The 21,594-nt window shown below is 49.9% G+C and overlaps 1 long non-coding RNA gene and 1 pseudogene across 1 annotated transcript in view; both read left to right on the top strand.

The window, feature by feature from the left end:
• Positions 1-18,017, top strand: part of LOC132246559 (uncharacterized) — a 29,005-nt gene extending 10,988 nt beyond the window's left edge. Inside the window, exons 2-3 of the long non-coding RNA XR_009457931.1 lie at positions 11,821-11,970; positions 14,989-18,017. This is a non-coding gene — a long non-coding RNA (uncharacterized LOC132246559). The remainder of the gene's footprint in view (positions 1-11,820; positions 11,971-14,988) is intronic.
• A 2,762-nt stretch (positions 18,018-20,779) lies between these two features.
• LOC132246654 (U2 spliceosomal RNA) lies at positions 20,780-20,897 on the top strand (annotated as a pseudogene).
• Positions 20,898-21,594: the final 697 nt, after the last annotated feature.

Raw genomic sequence — 21,594 nt, 5'->3', positions numbered from 1 at the left:
GCCCTTAGGCTTTTCTGGATGTCTGTGTTTAGCCAAGGAGGTTTTTTGTCCCCTTTCTCCCCTTTCCCTCGCACTGGGATCATCTCCCTCTGTGCCTGAAGGATCGCTTCCTTTAGGAACGACCACCCTTCCTGGACTCCCATCTCGCCAATACTCCTCTCCTGCAGTGCATCGCTGATTAAACTGAGCACGCTGAAGTTAGCCTTCCTAAAGTCAAGCACCTCCACCCTATTATTATCTTACCCGCTCTACACCGTATGATGAATTTGATTGAGTGAGTGGTGGTCACTGTCCCCAAGGTGACCACGGATCTGTAGTTCCCCTACCAGGTCATCCCGCATAGCCAACACCAAGTCCAGTGGGACCATATACTTCCTGCGTTAGGTGAACGGTTGGATTTGGCTGACTGCTCTTCCCAGCAGATGTCAGGGTAGTTTAGGTCCCCCATGACAACCATGTCCCTAAACTGTACGGCCTTTGAGAGCTGCCTCAAGCATTCCCAGTCTAGCTCTGCTCCTTGATGTGGTGGTCTGTAGCAGACCCCCATCACCAGGTCCCTTTCCCCTTGACCTCCGTGTGTCCTAACCCACAATGCTTTAACTTTCTCTTAAGACTCCCTTCTGTGCACTCACCTGAACACTGAAGACAATGATGCTGATGCGCAGTTCAGACTCCTCCTGCTCTCCCCTCAACTAAATAGGGATGGGAGAAAACCCCTTCCCACTTCCCTACAGCTGGCCCAGCTCACCTTGCTGCTGCTGCTGGTTCCTTACCACCGCACAGGAGCGAAGGGTGCACACATGCTTGCTTCAGCATCCCAACTAAAAGTTAAATGCTCTAGGTGAGGCTTGAACTCACAACCTTAGCCTCACTTCCCCAGTGCTGTTTTATAAGTATCCCATGCTAACCCACCGCACCACGAGAGCTGAGCTAAAAAGCTCTTTGTCACTATTTTAGAGCATTTGTTTAAAGTAATTGTATCTCTGCTATTGGCTTTTGGATTTAATAAAGGCATTTGAACTGAATTACTGACACGCTCAATCAAATTCTAACACAACATACAGGGCGCATCTACATGTGTCACTATGGCAACTTTACTGTGCTGTATGTGTGGCACATGATTATTTTTAGCCGCTACTTCACCGTAGTGACGCGCTATACCAGAGGAGCGTGTTGCAATGGGGACGTAGCTGCTGTTTGCGTGCAGATGCCCATGGATGCTACATCGCCAGTATTGTTTCTTATACTGCTGTTTTTCCAAATGTTTCTAATAAATCATAGAAAACTAGGGTTGAAAGGGGTTCCAGTAACTCATCTAGTCCAAGCAGGACCATCCTTAATTTGATCGTGCCAGAGATTTGTCGAGCCGGGCCTTAAAATCCTCCAAGAGTCCACCACCCTCTAGATAAGCCGTCCCAGTACTTCACCAATCTTTAGTCAGAAAGTTTTTCCTAATCTCCAACTTGTTCACATCCCTTCTGTAGTAGAGGGCACAAAACTGAACACAGTACTCCACATGTAAGCTCACCAGTGCAGAATAGTGGGGAATAATGACTTCCCTCAGTGCTGACAACACTCCTACTAATGCAGCCCAGTATGCGGTTAGCCTTCTTGGCAACAAGCACGCACTGTTGGCACCTATTCAGCTTATTGTCCACCGTAACCCCCAGGTCCTTTTCTGTGGAGTTGCTGCTTAGCCAGTTGGTCCCAAGCCTGTAGCGGTGCATGAGACTCTTCTGTCCTAAGTTCATTACTTTGCACTTCTTCTTCTGGAGCTTTGCCTTTTTCCCCTGCATGGCTGGTTTGAGGCCTGGCCATTCTTCCTTCCATGGGATTGCCGTGGGGATGGGCACACCCCCAACCTGCCGCTGTAGTGGGGCCTTGTCAAGCCCCTTGGGCTCGGGTTGAGGCTGACAAAGCCCCCTTTCTGCGCTGTCTTGGGGCTGGCGTGCCCCCTGCCTCCCTCTGCACAGATGGATGGGGCCCTGGCATGGCTTTGTTTAGAGCGATGTTTGAGCACCCCGTGGTTTGAGCACCCGTTTGTTTAGAGTTATGTTCTACCTGTGATGATCCAGGAAGTATGCAAGAGGCAAGGATTTTTTGGGTGTGATCACTTTTATTGGACCAACTGAATGGTTGGAATTAAGTTAGACAAGCTTTCAAACGCAAAACATTCTTTGTCAGTGTTTCAGAGCATTTGCTTAAAGCAGGTGTTGTCAACCTGGGGTATGCCTACCCCTGGAGGTAATTTGAAAGGTCCCAGGGAATATACAGGGGCGGACGCAGATGTAGCACACCTGCTGCCTCACAGGAGCAGGGCCAGGGCGGAGGGAGAGCAGGGCCCACAGAAGCTGCACTGCCGCTGCTCTGCCACTCACCGTGCCCCTGCTCTGTGTCTGACCGCTCGCCACCCCCAGCCATGTCTGACCGCTCGCCACCCCCACCTGCTCCGCATCCGGCTGCTCCCACCCCCCTGGGGGTACACTTTTTAAAAAGGGGGCTGCCGGGTGTACACTTACTAAAAAAAGGTTGAAAACTACTGGCTTAAAGTCACTATGTATCTGCTATTGTCTTTTGGATTTAATAAAGACATTTTAGTTGAGTTCCTGACATAATCAAACTCTAACACAACATGCAGTGTTGTTCTGGCTTTTGAAGACTTTGACCAGAAACCTGTGCTTTTTTATTAATTGCTGATCATTTTACAGCTTTTAGAGAAAAAGGAAATTAGTTAAGCTCTTTCTGAGTAGTAAGATACTCTTATGTTTATTAAAAGCTTAATGAAATTTGGGACAATAACCAAATAATACCTTTAAAATATTTTTTTAAAGTTATGAATTTATATTAGGGGCGCATCGATAGAGATTTTTGCGGCCGATATCGATAGCTGATATTTAAGGAGGCATATTGGCTGATACTGATCTGGTTTCCGATACAGCTACCTCCAGCTGGTTAAGTCCGGTCTGGTGGAAGGGGAAGGCGAAGGAGAAGGGGAAGGGGCGTGGCGGGGGTGCAGATCAACATCGCCTGTGGTGAGGGAGGAGGCAGAGGGACGTGCTGCCCAGGCGCGGCGGAGGGGACGGAGCCACAGCTTGTGATGGGGGGCCGGCTGTCACTGCTGCTTGCAACCCGGGAAGGCACCAGGGGGACATGTGCCCCCCTGGATCTGTGTGGGATGGGGCAGGCTGCAGCCAGGACCGTGTGGGGCTCTTCTTGGTAGGGGCTAGGCTTGGAGTGGGTGCTGGCAGCGCTGGGAGGATGCTGCATCCAGCCCAAATTTTGCCAGGGCTCTGCTTCCAGCGCCACCACCGCCAGCCACTCAATGCAGCCCTGGCTCAACGCCCCACCTCCACCCACGCACCAGGAAAACCCGGGGCTGCGTTGGGCTGCTGGCAGCGGTGACACTGGGAGCACAGCGGTGGTGAAATTTGGGGTGGATGCAGCATCCTCCCAATGCCACCGGCGCCCTCTCCGAGCCCAGCCTCCACCGAGAAGAGCTCCACGCAGCCCCGGCTGCAGCCCACCCTGCCGTGCACAGATCCAAGGGGCACCCCCCCTGCCCATGCCCTCCCAGAGTGCAGGTAGCAGTGGGAGCCACCTCCCCCCACCACAAGCTGCAGCTCCCCCTCTCCACCCCGCCTGGACAGCACCTGCCCCCGCCCCCTCCATCACCAGCGAGAGCCTTGATCTGCCCCCCACATGCCGCTTCCCTCCCCTTCCACCACACCGGACTTGCCAGCTGAAGGCAGCTCTCCACGCGGCCAGATCTGCTTCTTGCTTCCTGAGAGCTGTGCTGTGACTGCGCACAGCACAGGCATTTATCAGCCAAATTATCAGCCCCATCGGGCCGATATCCGATACAGCGTATTTTCTTGGTACTGGTACCGATCCGATATGAGACCAAGGTATCAGCGCACCTCTAATTTATATGATCGCTCACAGTGCTGCTAAGTGGTGCAAATCAGAGGCTCTCTTATTGTACCTCTAGGCTTTCATATATGACTGCAAAGTTGCTAACTTTTCTTATATACAAAAAACTAGAACTCTGGGTTCCAAAATGATACCTTTTATTAGACCAACTGGAAAAAGGCAAGAAAACTGTCCTTTTCTGCAGGCTTTCGGGATCAAAGTCCCTTCATTAGGCTCTGGGAAAAGTGTAGATGGTACAAGATGGTAAAAAGGCCCCATGGGTAGGAAAGAAACTTCATTTTTGCACAGAGGGAGCTGAAGATGGAAGGCCGTCCCTCTGGGTCCTTGAGAATGTCTTTGTGAGCTGTGCTGAGTAGCTCTTTGGTGTGTAGGAACTTTTCTTATAACCTTTCAAGTAAAAATGCGAACTAAACAGACACTTGGCTTGCATATTAACATCCTGTTTGTCAAAGTTGTAGTTCTTGTGCTGCTCTTTCTCCAAATTTTCCTCATAAAGATTTTTCATAATCAGCTATTAATTAGTACTGTGTTCCTCAGCTTTTTAGACTGAAGACCTGGCTTGGAAAATTCCAGGTCTTAGCTTCTACCTTTTTTTTTTTTTAACTACAGAAAAATAATGGCAATTTTTCTGTTGCAACCAACTCAGAAAAGCCAGGGCAGGTCAGAATGTCTTTAATATTGAATTCCTGCTGGAAATCTCTGACTACCTTATGAATATGGGGCCTACGTCGTTCACAGGGGCTTCCCCCGACTCTGCGATGCGAGTGCAGTGGTGGTCACCATTTTCACGGTGGCGCATGGCAGGCCCCCCCACACCTCTGGCTGAGGGGCCCTGGGAGTCCCAACCCATGGCCATCTCTCAATCTCCAGTGAGGGGCAGGGCTTCCAGGGCCTCTCAGCCAATTGGAGATGTGGGAGGGGCCTGTCATGCTCAGCAGAGAAAATCTCAGTCCAGCCTGCCCCTGCTTCCCCCCCACTCCCCCCAGGACCAGGGCTTCCAGCCCGTTTTCAGCTCCCTCCGTCCCCTCCCCACAGCCCTGCTTGCTGCCAGGGTTTCAGCTTGGGCTTTTTCACAAGGCACCTACCAAATTCATGGTTTCTGCGAAAATCTTGAATTTGGTAGACCCCTACTTCTGAATCCTAGTTTCCTGTCTGCCAGCACTAAGGGTGATTGTGTGGCACCCTATGGCTGCCTTTAGAGGAACTCAAGTCACCTTGGTGGAGAGTCACTGAATTAGAAGTTTTGGTATTTTGGCTTTCTTTAGCTATGGAGCTGTTGGGTTTCTCCCCCACAAAGTAAAGATGGCATAATGTGTTTCAGGACTGCTGCACAGTTTACCACTGAACCATATTTTTGTTTCATAGTATTCCCCCAAACTAAAAACCTGTAATGGTATAGCTATACCAAGATATGCTGATCAGGAATCAAGGACATTTTTAGTGAAGATTAGGGAATATTTTTAGGCCTTGTGTTTGGGGAAAGAAAAACAGTTTATCTTGTAAGATGCAGTTTTTCATTGGGACCTGAAGTGTCAGGTGTAGAAGTTTTAATTGAAATCAAATGTTCACTGCCTTAACGTCCCCTTCGTATTTGCCAGTATACGCTGATTACCCTTCTGATTGGCTATTGCAGCACATTGGCCAGTTCACTGCCTCTAATTATCTGTCAGTCTCCTCATCTCAGACTGTGATTTAAAACTGGAAATAACATGTTCTGAAGCTGCGGTAATGTCTAATGGTTAATTGTTCTGTATTAAGTATAATTCCTACCTTTGTCTTGGGAATGCAGTAATTGCCCTCTCCAGCCTGACAGTGCTTTTTTCTTGTCTGAAAAACTGTATTAAATAGAAGTTGGTAATTTTTATATAACCTGCAGCGTGCTAATGAAAATCTTTCGAGAGTGCTAGTGGCCTCTTCCCTCTACAGAGGACTGTATATTTTACCATGTAGAACTATTTTGTGCTTTTGTTTGCCATGACAATAAACTTGTGATTAGTAGGAACCAGGCTTTGGTGTTCATCTTTTGAGCTTCATATTCAAATAGCAGGTATTTCAGTTTGTGAAAAATGTTGATGTCTCTGGGTAAGCCTGCATGGTGCTTGAACTATTTTACTGCATTTCTTGTATCCTATAATGATAATTCCTCTTCACACCTAGTTCACAGTTTTCCTCTGTGCCTCCAAGCAGACTGTTTGCATTTACATGGAGTCAGAGGCAAGGATTTTGTTGTGCGATCTTTAGTATAGTTGGGAGAGCTGTTGGACAAGGCTTTTTGGACTTGAGGAAAGACACTTGATGTCTGAAAGCTTATCTAACAGCTCTCACAACTATAGAGTTGGTCTGATGAAAGACATCACCAAAAAAATCATTGGTTCTCCTGCTGTTGGAATGATGTTGTAGCTGTGAGGATCCAGGAGGTATGTGAGAGACAAGGGTTTTTGTGGGTGATATCTTGAAGGATGCATTGCATTTGAAAGCTTGACTAATCTATTCCAGCCATGCAGTTGGTCTAATAAAAGATATCACCCACACCAATCCTTGCCTCTTGTACACTTCCTGGACCTCACAACTACCTGAAGTATATAGGGTTTGGGTGTGTCTGCTTACTCTTAGGAAGACAAGAATGTATACCTACTCGTGTATGCTTAACTGTTAGTAATTACTCACATTCACTTTTGCTTTCAAGTAACAGTTCAAAAAAATCAGAATGTATTAGCTGAGAGACTGCTCATTGTCAAATAAGAACAAAAAATAATCTTGTATTTTAACTTTTTCCCCCTCCAGATATGTCAATTGACCAGTTTAATAGTGGATGGGATTCAGTTGTCCTTTTGGTGATACCAAGCATACATTAGGTTTGAGTGTAACCTCCTAAATACCTGTTGTGCTGTGCTCTTAATGAATAGCTCCACCAAGGTTTTGGTGTTAACAAGCAAGACTATTTTATCAACCTTTGTTAATTATAGAGTTCTGAAATTGTGCTCTGTCATGATTGATATTTTCAACTGTACATTTATTATTGATTGATGATTATTGATGATGTACTAGCAGTAAGATGCACCGATAAAGATGTTTTGGGCCAATACCGATGGCCGATTGTAGACCATTCATATTGGATGATACTGATCCAATTGCCAATATGCAGCCTGGTAGCTTGGAGAACAGCATTTGGCTGGGGGGTGAAGTCTGTGGGGGTGAAGGGGTGTTGGGAAGGAAAGAGGCACAGCGGGGCAGATTGAGGTCCTCTGCAGTGAGAGAGGGAGAGGGGCTGAGGCAGGGGCAGGCACTGCCCAGCTGAAGTGGGGCAGGACGTGAGATGGAGCCGCAGCTCGTCCGAGGGTGGCAGGGAGGGAAGGGGTGGCTCCCACTCCTGCACGTGTCCCCAGGGCGGGCTTGTGTCCCCCGGATCTGTGCGTGGGGTGAGGGCAGGCTGCTGCCGGGGGCTGGGCTGGGGCTGCGCTCAGGCCAGGTGAGAAGGACAGTGGCGGCAGCAGCAGCATTGAAAGGGGTAGCTACGGGTGGGGGAGCTACAGCCACCCCATAATTTGCCATAGCCCCCCCTCCCAGCACTGCCGCCTGCCATGCCCAAACAGAGCCACACTGGGAAGAGCTTGGTGCAGCTTCCAGCCCCCAGTGGCAGTGGCAGCAGCAGCCCAAGGATGCAGCTAATGAGGGGTTTGGGCTGGTGAGACAATGCACTGAGTTATTAGCTCTTTCGAGGGATTCTAGCTGTTCTCAGTGCAGTTCTGACAATTCTTGAGTATTATGGTTATGCAAATTAGTATTTTAATCAATCTTTTGAAGTGTCCAAGGAGCTGCTTCAAAATTATGGATGTTTTCTGGTGTGAAAAATATCTGTTAAACTATTTAACTTTTTAACTGTGAATTGAAGGTTGTGGTTACTGTATATGTCCATTCTGATCTTTAAAAAAAATTAGAAACACAAAGTCTGTGAGAGACTTATTAGGTCTGCTGGACTACCTGGGACTATACGGGGCAATTAAGGAAGAGAGAGGATTAAAAAGAAAACAACTTCTGCTCATCAGTTCTCATCCCAAAGGATGTCGAGGTTTCTGTTACTCCTTTTAGATAATATGGAGGAGATAAGTTTGGAGATTTTGGTGCAAGGAGATCAAGTGCTAGAATAAAGTGGTATATTAAAGACCATTAAATCACTAGTACCACGTAGCATTCATTCAGAAGCTGTAAAGAATGAAATGACTGAGCTTGTCTTGCATTTAAAAGCTTGTCTAACTTGATCTTAACTACACAGTGGATCCAGTAAAAAATATCACCCTAAGAAACTCTTGCCTCTCTCCTAAGAAAAATACAGTCTCATTTAAATCACCTATTATAACAGAGGGTTGTAAACTATACCTTACTTTTAAAACAGGGCTGAATGGTGGTCCTGGCAATTATAAACCCATAATCCATAGGCCAGTGCTATCTTCAACTGTTTGAAGAAGTAAACAGATTAAAAAAGGGGGACAAGCCAGCGCAGCTTTTGTAAAGGGAAACAATTTGTCTCTAGTCTTTTCGATCATTTGAACAAAACTGGTGGATGAAACGGAAGCGGAAGAGTTCACAGAATCAGAGAAAATGAGGGTTGGAAGGGACCTCAGGAGGTCGTCTAGTCCGAGCCCCTCATGAGGTGCAACTCCAGGTGTGCTTTGGCCGTCCTGATTTCGTCCCTGCATGCCAAGCAGTACTGTTATGCTCCTTCCTAGTCATTGGTCCAACTTTCTACTTCTTGCACGCTGCCTTTTTGTGTTTTAGCGTGCTGAGAGTTCCCTGCTAAGCCGACCTGGTCATCTCCCATTCTTGCTAGTCTTTCTGCGCATTGAGATGGTTTATTCCTGTGCCCTCTGTCAGGTTTCTTTAAAATACAGCCAGCTCTCCTGGACTCCTTTTACTTTCAGATTGGCCTCCCAGGGGAGCCCGCCCATCAGCACTTCCTGAGTGAAGGGAAGTCTGCTTTTCTGAAGGGCGGGGCTCGTACCCTGCTGCCTGTCTGCCTCCTGATCCTGAACTCAGTCATCTCGTGGTTGGTGCTGCCCACGGTGCCATTCACTGATTGATTCCCCACCAATTCTTCTCAGTTTGTCAGCAGGAGGTCAGGAAGAGCATGGCCCCTACTTGGCCTCTGCACTGCTTGCACCAGGAGGTTGTCCCCAGCACTGTCCAACACTCCTGGTGTGCCTGCGCGCTGCTGTATTGCCTTCCCAGCAGATGTCGGGGATTGAAATCCCCCATGAGAACCGTGGCCTGCGATTGGTAAATCCGCTCGCTGTTTGAAGAAAGCCTCAGCTACCACTTCCTGCTGGTCTGGCGGTCTGTAGCAGACACCCACCATGACATCACTCGTGTTGCTCTTCCCTCTGACCCGAACCCAGAGACTTCCTACAGACCTAGCTCCAGTTTCAGACCAGAGCTTTGAGCCGTTGTACAGATACTTGTGCATGTGCAATTCCTCCTTCTCTCCTCTGCTGCCTGTCCTTCCTGAACAGTTTATATCCATCCATTGCAGTGCTCCAGCCATGCGAGCTGTCCCACCAAGTCTGTTATTCCAGTCATGTCATGGTTCTGTGACTGCAAGGACTTCCAAGTCTTATTGCTTATTTCCCAAGCTTCATGCATGTGTGTACAGACACCTGAGGACCTAGCTGATTGCTCTGCTTTCTCAGGAAGAATGAGAGGCTTTCCTTTTGCCTCATGTTCTTGCACTTCCTCCAGGTCACCTGCTTCCCCACTTACCTCAGGGCTTTGGTCTCCATCCTCCAGTGCACAGAGTTTAAATTTTAAAGCCTTCCTCACTCACTAGGTTAGTGAGCCCGTCTGCAAATATGTCGTTCCCTCTCTTCGTCCTGTGTCTCCCTAGCAATCCTTCTTGGAACAACTTCCCTTGGTTGAAGAAGCCAAAGCCCTGCTGGTGTCACTGTCTGTGTCGCCATGCATTGATCTGCAAGATGCGTCTGCTTCCGATCAGGCCCTTCCCTTTGACCAGCGGTATTGAGGAGAACACCACCCGAGTCCCCTTCCTCTTCACCCTGGCACCCAGAGCCCTGTAGTCACTTTTGATCTGCTCAAGGTCGCCCCTGGCAGTATCACGGGTGCCGACATGGATGAGCAGCATGGAGAGAGTTAGAGGGCTAGATGAGTGTGGGTAACTCCTCCGTGACAACTCAGGTCCAGGCTCCAGGGAAGCAGCAGAGCTCCCAAGACAACAGGTCAGGCTGGCGGACGGACGCCTCCTTCCCCTAGAGGAGGGAGTCTCCAACCACCCCCACCCTTCACTTCCTCTTGGTGGCAGTGGTCTCGACCCTCTCTCTCTTGGAAAGGCTTGGCCTGGCCTCTGCCACCGATGGAACATGCTCCTCCTCTGCTGCTGGGGCTTCATGTCTCTTCTCCAGGCAAACCGCTGCAGGTGGGCGTGAATATTTCTCCTTGCTGCAAGAGGTCACAAGCTTTCAGCTTCTGCCTTCCCTGGCGTTCAAGTCCTCTTCCTTCTCTAGTGCCGCCCTTGGCAGTCATTTCCCCACAGTAGAAGTATCCTCAAGCATCAAATTGATGAAGTTGTCATGGTGGAGGATGCTTTGGAGCCTCGCCACCTCCTCCTGTAGCTCTCTCGCCTGCTTCCCGAGGGGCACCACCTGAACGCGCGGCTCACATCACAGGCTCCCCCATCTCGCTGTCACTGAAAGGAACCTGCCAGTGGCAAACCCCGTGGGGTAGATGGTGAGCGCTCCTGCCTGGGTGGACACCTCACAGGTAGGAGCCCAGAGAGAGCTGGCAGTGGCAGTGGCTCAGGGATTTTGATGTCTTCCAGCCGTGTTGCTGGGTTTCTTAATCTGCTCCCTCTCTCTGCTCGCCCCTCTTTCAACCAGACCTTTCCTAGCAAACTCCCTTGTAAACTGGCCTCTGTGCTGCTCCTTGGTCCCAAAAGCTTCCCTTTCCCCTGCTAACCCGCTTCCTCTCTCCAAGTTTACGGTGAAGGAAGGTGAGGGAGAGTTTCCAGATAAATTACCTAGCAAACGCCGCCTCCAACTTCCCTCTCACTCTGGACTCCAGTTAAGCAAGGAGCACAAGAACTGGTCTAATTGCTGTGTTTTACCTACTTACACTAAATAGATGTAGATTAGGTACTCTCAATTAAAGAAAGCTCCCCTTTAAAGAACGGGGGGCAAACTGACCTGCGAACTAACTTAAAAAAAATATTATTTCTATATATAAATACATAAATATCTGTGTAACTGTACCTCTAACACAGTGGTTCCCAAACTGTAGGTCACAACCCCAAACGGGCTTGAAACATCAGCGGGATGGGGTGGCAGGGGTGGGGGGCTACGGGTGGGGAGTGAGGGGTCATGCTGAGGAATGGGGCCATAAATGGATCGTGCTGAGGAAAAGTTTGGGAGGCACTGCTCTGACAGCCTGCCTTGTGACTGCTATGGTTCGCTTGACAGTCCAAACCACACTTTTACAGTTACACCACTCTTAGTCTAGTTACAAAGACTGTACTGTGCAGTGTGCACACCCATCACCGTCACATTGAAACCTGCAAACTGACTTACGAACTGTTTGCAAACTGCCCCGTTCGCTGCCCCTGGTCACGCAGAGTCTCCTTTTCTCCCCTCCTGGGCCTTGTTAAGACTTTTGTCAGACAGAGGTAGCAGTCCCCCAGCTTGCAGCACTCCCAGCTCCTTAGAGCACGTGCCCAGACGTACAGGCAGCCCCAGCTCGCGTTGCTTCCAGGAGTTCGGGTCAGGTGCCTGGCTCCTCTTCCCTCGTCTCCTTTGCCCTGTTTGCTGCCCCTGTTCACCTTGTTTCTCTCTACTGAGCCTTTCAATGTACCTCAGTCTAACGTTTATATTTAAATTCTCTTTTATTTAGAGCCCTTGCTTTCTGTAAGTGCCTTCATTGCATCCCAAGAGGAAAGCTGCTGTGTCATTGAACCAGTTAGTCTCCAGCGTGCCACCCTGCCCAGATTTCTTCCAAGGAAGGAATAGTGGATGTGATCTCTGCAAAAAGAAAGCTTGTCTGGTAAAGAGCAATTTTCCTCTTTAAGTAGCTTTTGACATTAAAGCAAAGAACTCTCAATACCATATTTTATGTACTTTTGAAAAATGGGCTGTTTACTTCGTTCTGTCTGTGCGGGATATGCAGATTGAGGACTGTACTGTGTTATACACAGACATCTGCGACCCTGGGTAGAGTATGTAATGCTGTAAACGTTACAGTCCACGTGCTTGCACAGAGCATTGCATAGAAACTAGAAGAGTTTGTGCCAGAGCTAGGGGCACAGGAGTGGCTTTTTAAGAACTGTCCTTATGTCTGTTTCTTTTAGTTTGTAGAGGTTAAAACTTTCTGAAATATTATGCAAAGCTGAGGTATTGCACCCCTGCTAATACAGTATGCAAATATTCTCATTAAATCAGGGGGGCATATTTCACCATTTTGACATATAGCAGTGCTATAGAGGGGCATCACAAGGAGCAATCTATATCTGCAGCAATGATGAAGCAGTTATATTTCAGACATAACATCATTCTTTGTAAAAATAGTCCTCACTCTCTCTAGGCTAAAACATCACAGCCACCTGTGAAGTTTGTTATGCTACAGTCAAAACTGCAGTTGAAAGGTATTTCTTCTTTCCTTTTATTTTTGTTAACTTACGGAGGAGGAAATAATTTCAGTTCACTTTAGGAATCGGTCTTTCCTTTGCACCTGTTTTTCCTAAGTTAGTCCTTGGAACAATACCGGCTCAATTATAGTGAAGTAATATCATGCATTTTGAGCTTGTGGAATCCACAGACCGTGTAATTCTCTGCATTTCCTCCCCCTTCCTTGCATCCCACTTTTTGACAGTGTCCTTCTGCTGGAGCTATGCTGGAAAACCTTGCCAACTTGCGTGTGCGTGTGTGTGTCCACACATGCTGCATGCAAAATCCTACACTTTGTTTAGTCTGCAGAACCTCTTCTGTTAGCTAATGCTCCAGGCTCCTCAGAGGTGCAGTGAGAGAGGAGCACTAGTAAGTACCTAAGGCAGAAAGCAAACAAGGGCTTTATCACTGGTCTTTAACTCCTATCAAAAGGGGAATGAGGGAGAAGTCATTTAAACATGAGGCTTGAATGAAAATTAGCATGGATTAGTCACAGTTGTCCCAGGAGTCCTGTTATCTCAGGTCACAGGTACTTATGGTAGGGAGTGGGGAACTTTACCTCTAGGATCGCCAAATGAAAGACTCTTGAGGGAGCGAAGAGGGGGAGGAAGAGTCCTGGGTCTGTTTTTAGCCAAAGGGAATTCCCCTTGAGGCATGGCAGGAGTAGTGTGTGTCTCCCTTTCTTTCCCAGTGGATGAGCTCCTGGGCAGTTCATGCATGGAGGAAGGATGACTCTCTAGCCTGTTCCCTGCAGGTAAATTGCAACAAATTGAACTGATTTGGAGAAACAAGTGGGTTAGGTCTGAGCAGCTTCCTTGTTTGGTAGTCAATTGGCTGAAGAGTGGTTGATGCTGATGTTACTTAATACTAGATTTACCCTTCTGTGGCCCCTGGCAGAGAGATCGGGGCATTCATCTTCCACTTTGCACAGGCTTGAGGGAACAACCTGGCTCCCATCTTAGTTTTGAATAAATTCATTGCTGAAAAATCAAATGTGCACATATCCCCTAAGGAACGTATCCATTCAAAGGCATGAAATATAAACGTATATTGTTACGTGCAAATGCTTTGCACAAGTACATTTGCTGGATGCATTTGGTATGTTCTTCAAACAAGTAGTATTGTTAGCTATTTAAATTCTTGACTCGTCTGTTAGGCTTGGGACAGAAATTACACACAAGCTGGTCTAAGAGATTGGAAACAGGTTCAGATCTGGAACACAACAGAAGGATGGTGCACATAAGCCACTTTCAAGATTGCCAAAACGGGTTTAAGATAAGCCTGGATGGATGTAGTATTAGACTGAACTGATTTAGATTAAACTGGTTTATTGTACTTCTGATCCAGACCCTCTCCAGATTCATATTAACACACAGTCCCCCAGCATCCCTGGACCTCTGCCAGCCTGCAAGGGAGAAACCACCTTTGCCCACATTTTTCTCCATTAAAAGACAATCCACTTTAAAAGTTTGTTGATCCATTTTTAAAATTTGTTCGTGACCCTTTCATAGGTACTTGTGACCCCCTTTTGAGACACAACCCACGAACTGAGAACCACTGCGGTAGAGCAGCAGGGTCGGTCGCGGAGCGCACTGCTGCGGAGCGGAGGGGCAGCGCAGCTCAACCCTGTGAGACGGATCCCACGTACCAGATCAGACCTCTTTGTGGGCCAGATTAAGCCTGTGGGCTGTAGATTGCCACCCCTCTTATAGCTCCTTTTCAGCTGGGGCTTTGTAGATGCTCCTGTTACGTTGTTTCTACATTGAAAGACTCGTGCTAAGGGGCAGGGTAGGCTTTCACCTCGTAGACTAAGTCAATCAGAGGTGCGTAAGCTTTTGTAAGCTAGCTCGCTTCACACCCCTTTCTTTTTCCTCCCTTCCCTACCCTTTGTTTTCCAGTAACTGCTCTCTGTTTAGAACCGCTGCTTCCTGAAACGTCTTGTTTTACAACACAGCCGTCCAATTTCTGAGTGGCTGGGGCTGCAGCCCCCCTATCCGCATGCTGTAGGGGCTGCATGCCCACCAGAGCCGCATCCTGCACAAGCTGAAAGGGGTCTGCAGGACCTCCCCAGCCACAGACTCCCTTGCACCAGGACTGTGCTGCCCTGCCTTGGCCCTAGTGCAGAAGCGGGGTGGGAGGTGCGGGGGGAGGTGGGCACGCAGGAAGCAGATGCTGGGCTAGGGAAGGGGATTTTGGTGGCAGCAGCAGCAGTGAAGTGATGGGGCAAGCAGAATCGAGACTGGGAGTGTGGGAGCTGCACGCAGCCCACAAGCTGCCAGTCGGATGGCCGTAACTGGTTGGCTTTCCATGGTTTACTCTCCTTATGTGCTGTCCCTATATTCATTTTAGTTCTCGTTCAGTTTTCCTTTTCTTACTCCCTTTTCGAAACATCTCCTAGGTTATGAAACAGAGGTCTGAATGGTCCTGACGGTAAAACAAGCGTATCTGTTAAGATGACTGCGGGGAAAGTATCCTGTTTTCATCTATGCAGCCTGGTGAGTTCCACGATTTACATTTGAAAAGTACCTCTTACAGCACATGTCCTTAGAGCTGATTTTTTTTATTATATGATAAGCTTTTCATGGCTTTTGCCTCTCCGATATGTGTGAAGTGGGCCTAGAATTTGGGGGAGATCGCATGTTTTTCTGTCGGCAAACCACAGAGCAGGTCAGCACTGCTATTTAGGACACCGTAACGTGTGACAAAGCATTCCCATTGACGTTACATGGTACTTAGTATTCCCAGCCCCACAACCATCGCTAGTTGTGCCATTGCATTGCTGCTGCGGCTGTTACATTTGTTAGCAGCAGCCCCTGAACTGACAAGCTCCACAAGTCTTCAAGGCTCCCAGAAGTCAGTTTCCGGACTGGTGTTATCACCGACAGTGCTGGGCATGGCTTACGGCGCTAGCAGTGCCGCGGTGCTTGCAGCGGGCATGCTGGCAGCCTCTTATCCCACGGAGGGCTCCTGACGGTCGGTCCGTTCCCGCTGGGGATTTAACGAGCCCTTTGTTGGCAGCGCGTTCCAAGACGGGCAGTTTTCCTGTGCGGGGGCAGCCTCCCGCATCCGTCCCGCGTCTCCCTGGATGAAGCAGGGCCGGGCAGAAGCCACGCGCTGCGGTTCGGAGGAGAGCAGTGCCGGGGGAGGGTTCAAGTCAGGATGTCGTCGTCACGCTGGGGCGTTTCTCAGCCTTCCTGCCGAGAGCGTCGCGTCTCCGCTTCCTGTGACCCGTCTCTTGGTGGAGTCACCAGCAGCCTGATTAAGGGGGGTTACAGCTTTCATTCAGAAGGCAGAAAAATGGAGCATTTCAAACCCCCGCCAGCATTGTCCTTCGCTTGAAATCCTGGGGAGAACTGGAGGAGGTGGGAGCAGAAGCTACGATTACACCTTGCAGTCACAAAGGCCGGGCAAGAGGCAGAGGGTTATAACATTGCAGTCACGCTTCACTGCGATGGGTATAAAGGCCTAGACATTTACAACACCACGCAAGGGGTGTTTGCAGACCCTGGTAACAAAACCCTGGCAGAGGTGCTTGCAGCATTCAAGAGAAATGAACCCAGAAAAAAACCCTGTTTTTGAAAGGTATCGGTTCTGGCAACTTAGCTACACGGAGGCTGCAGGCAGAGATGATTTTGTTACAGAGCTCAGAAGCAGTCTCCCTGGACGAAGCAGGGCCGGGGAGAAGCCACGCGCTGCGGTTCGGAGGAGAGCAGTGCCGGGGGAGGGTTCAAGTCAGGATGTCGTTGTCACGCTGGGGCGTTTCTCAGCCTTCCTGCCGACAGCGTCTCGTCTTCGCTTCCTGTGACCTGTGTCTTGGTGGAGTCACCAGCAGCCTGATTAAGGGGGTTACAGCTTTCATTCAGAAGGCAGAACCTTCTGTTTGAAGGAAGCAAATGCTGAGCAGAGCACAGCATTGTGAATTTGGGTCGGCTGAGGATGTTATGTTGAGGGAGAGGCTTGTTTGCAGCATAACTGATTGCAAACTCAGGGAAAGGCTTCTGGAAAACCCCTCCCTCACCCTAGCACAGGCTGTGGATATCTGCAGACCAAATGCTCTCTGCAGAAGCAAGCTTGCATACAGTTGAGCAGAAGCAAAGCTGCCATAGCACTTTGCAAAAGCAAAGCAAAGCACAGGTGAAGTTTGCTCCACAGGAGGGCCATCAAGCTGCAAAGGGCAAAGTTTGCAAACGATGCGGAAGCACACGCAAGCCTAGATCCTGCCCAGCTTTTGGAGAAACGTGGTACAAATGCTTTGGAGTGAACCACTTTGCAAAAATGTGCAAATCAAAGGGAGAGGCTCCAAAATCTGCAAAAGGAGTCAGTACCCTCTATATGGGCGCAGTGTCTGCCAAGCAGCACTCACCGACCGTTGATAAGCAGAATGCCTGGTATAGCACAGCGATGATCGCTGGCTTGCCAGCTTATTTGAAGTTAGATACTGGAGCGGAAGCAAACGCTGTTCCAGTAGCTATAGCAAAGGCTTTGCAAGGAAAAGTATGCAAGGTTCAAACTCATGTTACATTAGTTGCATTTGGCGGTGCACCCATCAAACCAAAAGGTGCAGGAATTGCAGGCTGCAAATCTGGTGCTAATGAATCTGATGTAACTTTCTACCTAACCGACAATAGTGACCCACCAAGACCTGGTACGGGTGGCACACGCCACGTTAGACCTCATCAGACGAGTCCACGGAATGGCCCCAACAATACCCGCAACCAAGGCGGACCTTCTCAAACTATGTCCGGACGTTTTCGAAGGAGTGGGCCAGTTTCCCGGTACCTGCCACATCTGTGTCGACCCAGCAGTACCACCAGTGGTGCACGGGTGTAGAAAAATTCCCTGTGCAAACCTAGGCACATAGAAGACTGCCCTCGAAACGCTGGAAGCTATGAGAGTCCTTACGAAGGTGACTAAGCCCACACACCCTGGGTCAATAGCCTTGTGATCGCGCAAAACAAGGATTGTTCGCTACCGCTTTGTTTAGACCTGCAAGACCTCAACGAGGCAGTATCGAGGCAGCACTTTTGTATTCCCGCTGTAGAGGATGTGCAAAAGAGCCTGTCAGGCAAAAAGCTGTTCACCATTCTTGATGAAGAGGACAGCTATGGGCAAGTCAAACCAGACAAGGAATCAGCCGAGCTGCGTACCACTCCAAGATGAACATGAGTCGGCAGTGTGACGAAGCCATCGGAAAAGCTAATGGCACTTTATCGTGCATCAGCAGATGCATGACAAATAGGTCCAAGGAGGTGATACTTCCCCTCTATCGGGCACTGGTCAAACCGCAGTTGGAGTACTGCGTGCAATTCTGGGTGCCGCACTTCAAGAGGGATGCGGATAACCTGGAGAGGGTCCAGAGAAGGGCCACTCGTATGGTTAAGGGCTTGCAGACCAAGTCCTACGAGGAGAGACTAGAGAACCTGGACCTTTTCAGCCTCCGCAAGAGAAGGTTGAGAGGCGACCTTGTGGCTGCCTATAAGTTCATCACGGGGGCACAGAAGGGTATTGGTGAGGTTTTATTCACCAAGGCGCCCCCGGGGGTTACAAGAAATGATGGCCACAAGCTAGCAGAGAGCAGATTTAGACTGGACATTAGGAAGAACTTCTTCACAGTTCGAGTGGCCAAGGTCTGGAACGGGCTCCCAAGGGAGGTGGTGCTCTCCCCTACCCTGGGGGTCTTCAAGAGGAGGTTAGATAGGCATCTAGCTGGGGTCATCTAAACACAGCACTCTTTCCTGCCTGTGCAGGGGGTCGGACTCGATGATCGATTGAGGTCCCTTCCGACCCGAACATCTATGAATCTATGAACTGTTGTTATTTTTGTTGCTGTGGTTGTGACGTTTGCTGGCAGGTCCTGAACTGACGAGTTCCGCGAACCTTCGAGGCCCCCAAAAGTCAGTTTCTGAACTGGTGTTATCGCTGACAGCGCTGAGCATTTCACGGGCCCTGCTTACCGTGCTGGTAATGCTGCGGTATTTGCAGCATACAGGGAGACTGACAGCCTCGCGTCCTGTTGAAAACTTCTGACTGTCAGTTCCAGCTGTGTATTTAACGTGCACTTTGTTGACACCGCCTTCCAGTAAGCGCAGGGTCCCTGTGTGGGGTCGGTCCCCTGCTCGAGTCGCGTGTGCTCCTGGAGGAAGTAGGGCCGGGCAGAGGAGAGGGCGGGCGGCCAGAGGCACATCCCCTCGCCAGGGGAGGGTTCAAGTCAGGATGTCGTCATCACGATGGGGCGGTGCGCTGCCTTTATGCAGATCCTGCGTGTCTCTGTCTCGTCTCTTCTCCTCACGCAGCCAGCCAGGAGGCGAGAGGCGGGGAAGTGTTGAGGGGGCAGGAATCTTTGGGATACACGAGCGAGGGAGACGCCAGTGCCGAGGGCGGCGTTGCGAGAGGGATTTCTCCCCAGGTTGCTGGGCCCAGAGGCTGCTCATGACAGCCGAGAGGAAAGGGGCCTTTTCCAAAGGGGAGCAGCAGCTCTGTTGGGACGGTGGGGTGTGAGCACGCTGAGAACGCCTCAAATGAGGCAAAGCAGAGGCTCCGCGCCCCAAACTGGAAAGGAGCTGCCACCTTCAAGTCGTTCTCGGCTCGTGCCTGCACAACTGTTAAGCGTGTTCGCTCAGCGTTCACTCTGTGCAATTAAGTGTATTTGCACGCAACAGGGATGTCCACTGACACACAATTGTGTGCACAGAAACAGCGAAGTGCAATCACGTGCAACCCTGTTCTTGTTGTTAGCTGTAAGCTAGCTGAGAACAACTAAGACGAAGCAAAGGAGAGGGGCCGCACCCGAAACTGGAAAGAAGAGTTTTGCTCCGTCTGTTTCACTCGTCCGCAGCTCCTTCACAGGCAACGATTAAGGGTGTTCCTGTTCAAATACCGGTGGTTGGGCTCACACTCAGTGATTAACGGGTGTTCAAGCACAACTGAAGCACAATCACACTCTCACAGGCAACAATTAAGGGTGTTCCTGTTTAAATACAACCGGGTGGGTTCACACTCAGTGATTAACGGGTGTTCAAGCACAACTGAAGCATAATCACACTCTCACAGGCAACAACTAAGGGTGTTCCCATTCAAATACTGGTGGGTGGGCTCGCACTCAGTGATTAACAGGTGTTCAAGCACAACTGAAGCACAATCACACTCACAGGCAACAATTAAGGGTGTTCCCATTCAAATACTGGTGGATGGGCTTGCACTCAGTGATTAACGGGTATTCAAGCACAACTGCAGACATTCACACTCACAGGCAACAATTAAGGGTGTTCCTGTTCAAATACAACTGGGTGGGCTCACACTCAGTGATTAACAGATGTTCAAGCACAACTGAAGCACAATCACACATGCAACAATTAAGGGTGTTCCCGTTCAAATACCGGTGGGTGGGCTCACACTCGGTGATTAACGGGTGTTCAAGCACAACTGCAGACATTTACACTCACAGGCAACAATTAAGGGTGTTCCTGTTCAAATACAACCGGGTGGGCTCACACTCAGTGATTAACGGGTGTTCAAGCACAACTGCAGACATTCATAATCTCACAGGTAACAATTAAGGGTGTTCCTGTTCAAATACAACCGGGTGAGACTCACACTCAGTGATGAAGGGTGTTCAACCACAACTGAAGTACATTCACACTGATGTATGAATGTGACGAACATCCAGTAAGCACGGTGGCACCGACCAGTGAAGCGCATTGCCCCTCAGGGATTAGAGCCTGTTCCCCCTCAGGAATCAGCAGCTGCCCTTTTGATCCCTGCCCCTTTGAGAAGGGCCCCCAGTGTACCCGTGTCTGCTCAGGGGGTTGCTGCTGCTGTTGCTGGCGAGAGCAGGGCTGGAGGAACGCCCCGTGAAACAGGAGAGGGTTAAAGCGAGATGCTGTCGTCATCATGCTCGCTCGGGCTGTGAGCAAATCATCTCTCATCTCATGGCCAGCGAGGAGGCGGCGGGAGGCAGCGCAGTGTTGAGAGGGCATGAATGAGGGGGCCTTTGGGCTACGTGGGGGGTGTGGGAGGGGGGTGCTTCGGACCTGTTGGGCACGAGATATTGCGGAAGGACTTTTCCGTGTGGGTTTGTGGCGCCAGAAGCTGCAGGTGATGACTGTGAGCGGCGGGGCCTCCGTGGCAGCTTGCGGTGTGTTTGGGGACGCTGCCGGTGGGGGCCCCGAGGTTTCCGTGGGGTTCAGGGTATCGCTTCTCGGCCTTTTGGCTAAGATCAAGTGTAGTATCTGTTCTTGTGATCGCTTCTCGGCCTCTTGAAGGCTCAGATCAAGTGTAGTCTCGGCTGTTTTCAGTGGAAAAACTGACGTGCTAGGCATGCGGGGTCTTTAGACACCCATGAGCAGCGCAGCGCACGAGACGGAGGAGACAGTGACACAGAGTGGAATGGCTGCTTCGAAGGCGAGGTCGGATATGCAGATGAATATGCAGATGAGTATGCAGATTACGGCGGAGGCAGGAACCGAGGCGGAGAGAGTCCGGGAGCAGAGACGTCGGTTGGCGAACCATATCGGTGACTGGGCGGAGACCAGAGATGGTGAGCAAATGGCGATGGAGGAGGAGAAGGAGGAGGAGGGGTGGACCCGCGTTCAACGGAAAGGGAAGGCCCACGTGGGAGCGGGGGGGCAGAAGACCCCTGAAGATGGAGGAGGAGCCTCGCCGGCGGCAGGAAGTCGTCGGGAGACACCAGGGCCAGAGGCAGAAGCAGAGCCTGAAGAAGCAGGAAATGGTGGCCAGGGCACAAAATGGAGGGTGAAAATAACCCTCAGCCCTGAGGGCTACAAAGGAAGTAAGACACTGAGGCGTGGGGAGTTCATGGCAGAGGTGCTCCTGAAGCTTCTCAAAGTGAACCCGAGAGACTTGTACTGTGTAATTGCTTTCGATAACAGAAAAGTTTGGAATGTCACGTTCGAAAATGGGAGCAGTTACGCAGCATTTTGGAAAGCACATGAGGAGGCCCAGAACAGAGGGGATTTGGAGGGCCTGGTTTTTGACATGGGGCGGA

Source organism: Alligator mississippiensis, chromosome 16, assembly GCF_030867095.1.
Source record: "Alligator mississippiensis isolate rAllMis1 chromosome 16, rAllMis1, whole genome shotgun sequence".
Classification (NCBI taxonomy): domain Eukaryota; kingdom Metazoa; phylum Chordata; order Crocodylia; family Alligatoridae; genus Alligator; species Alligator mississippiensis.
The sequence above is the reverse complement of the archived record's forward strand: the minus strand, read 5'-3'. Positions and strand labels throughout refer to the sequence as shown.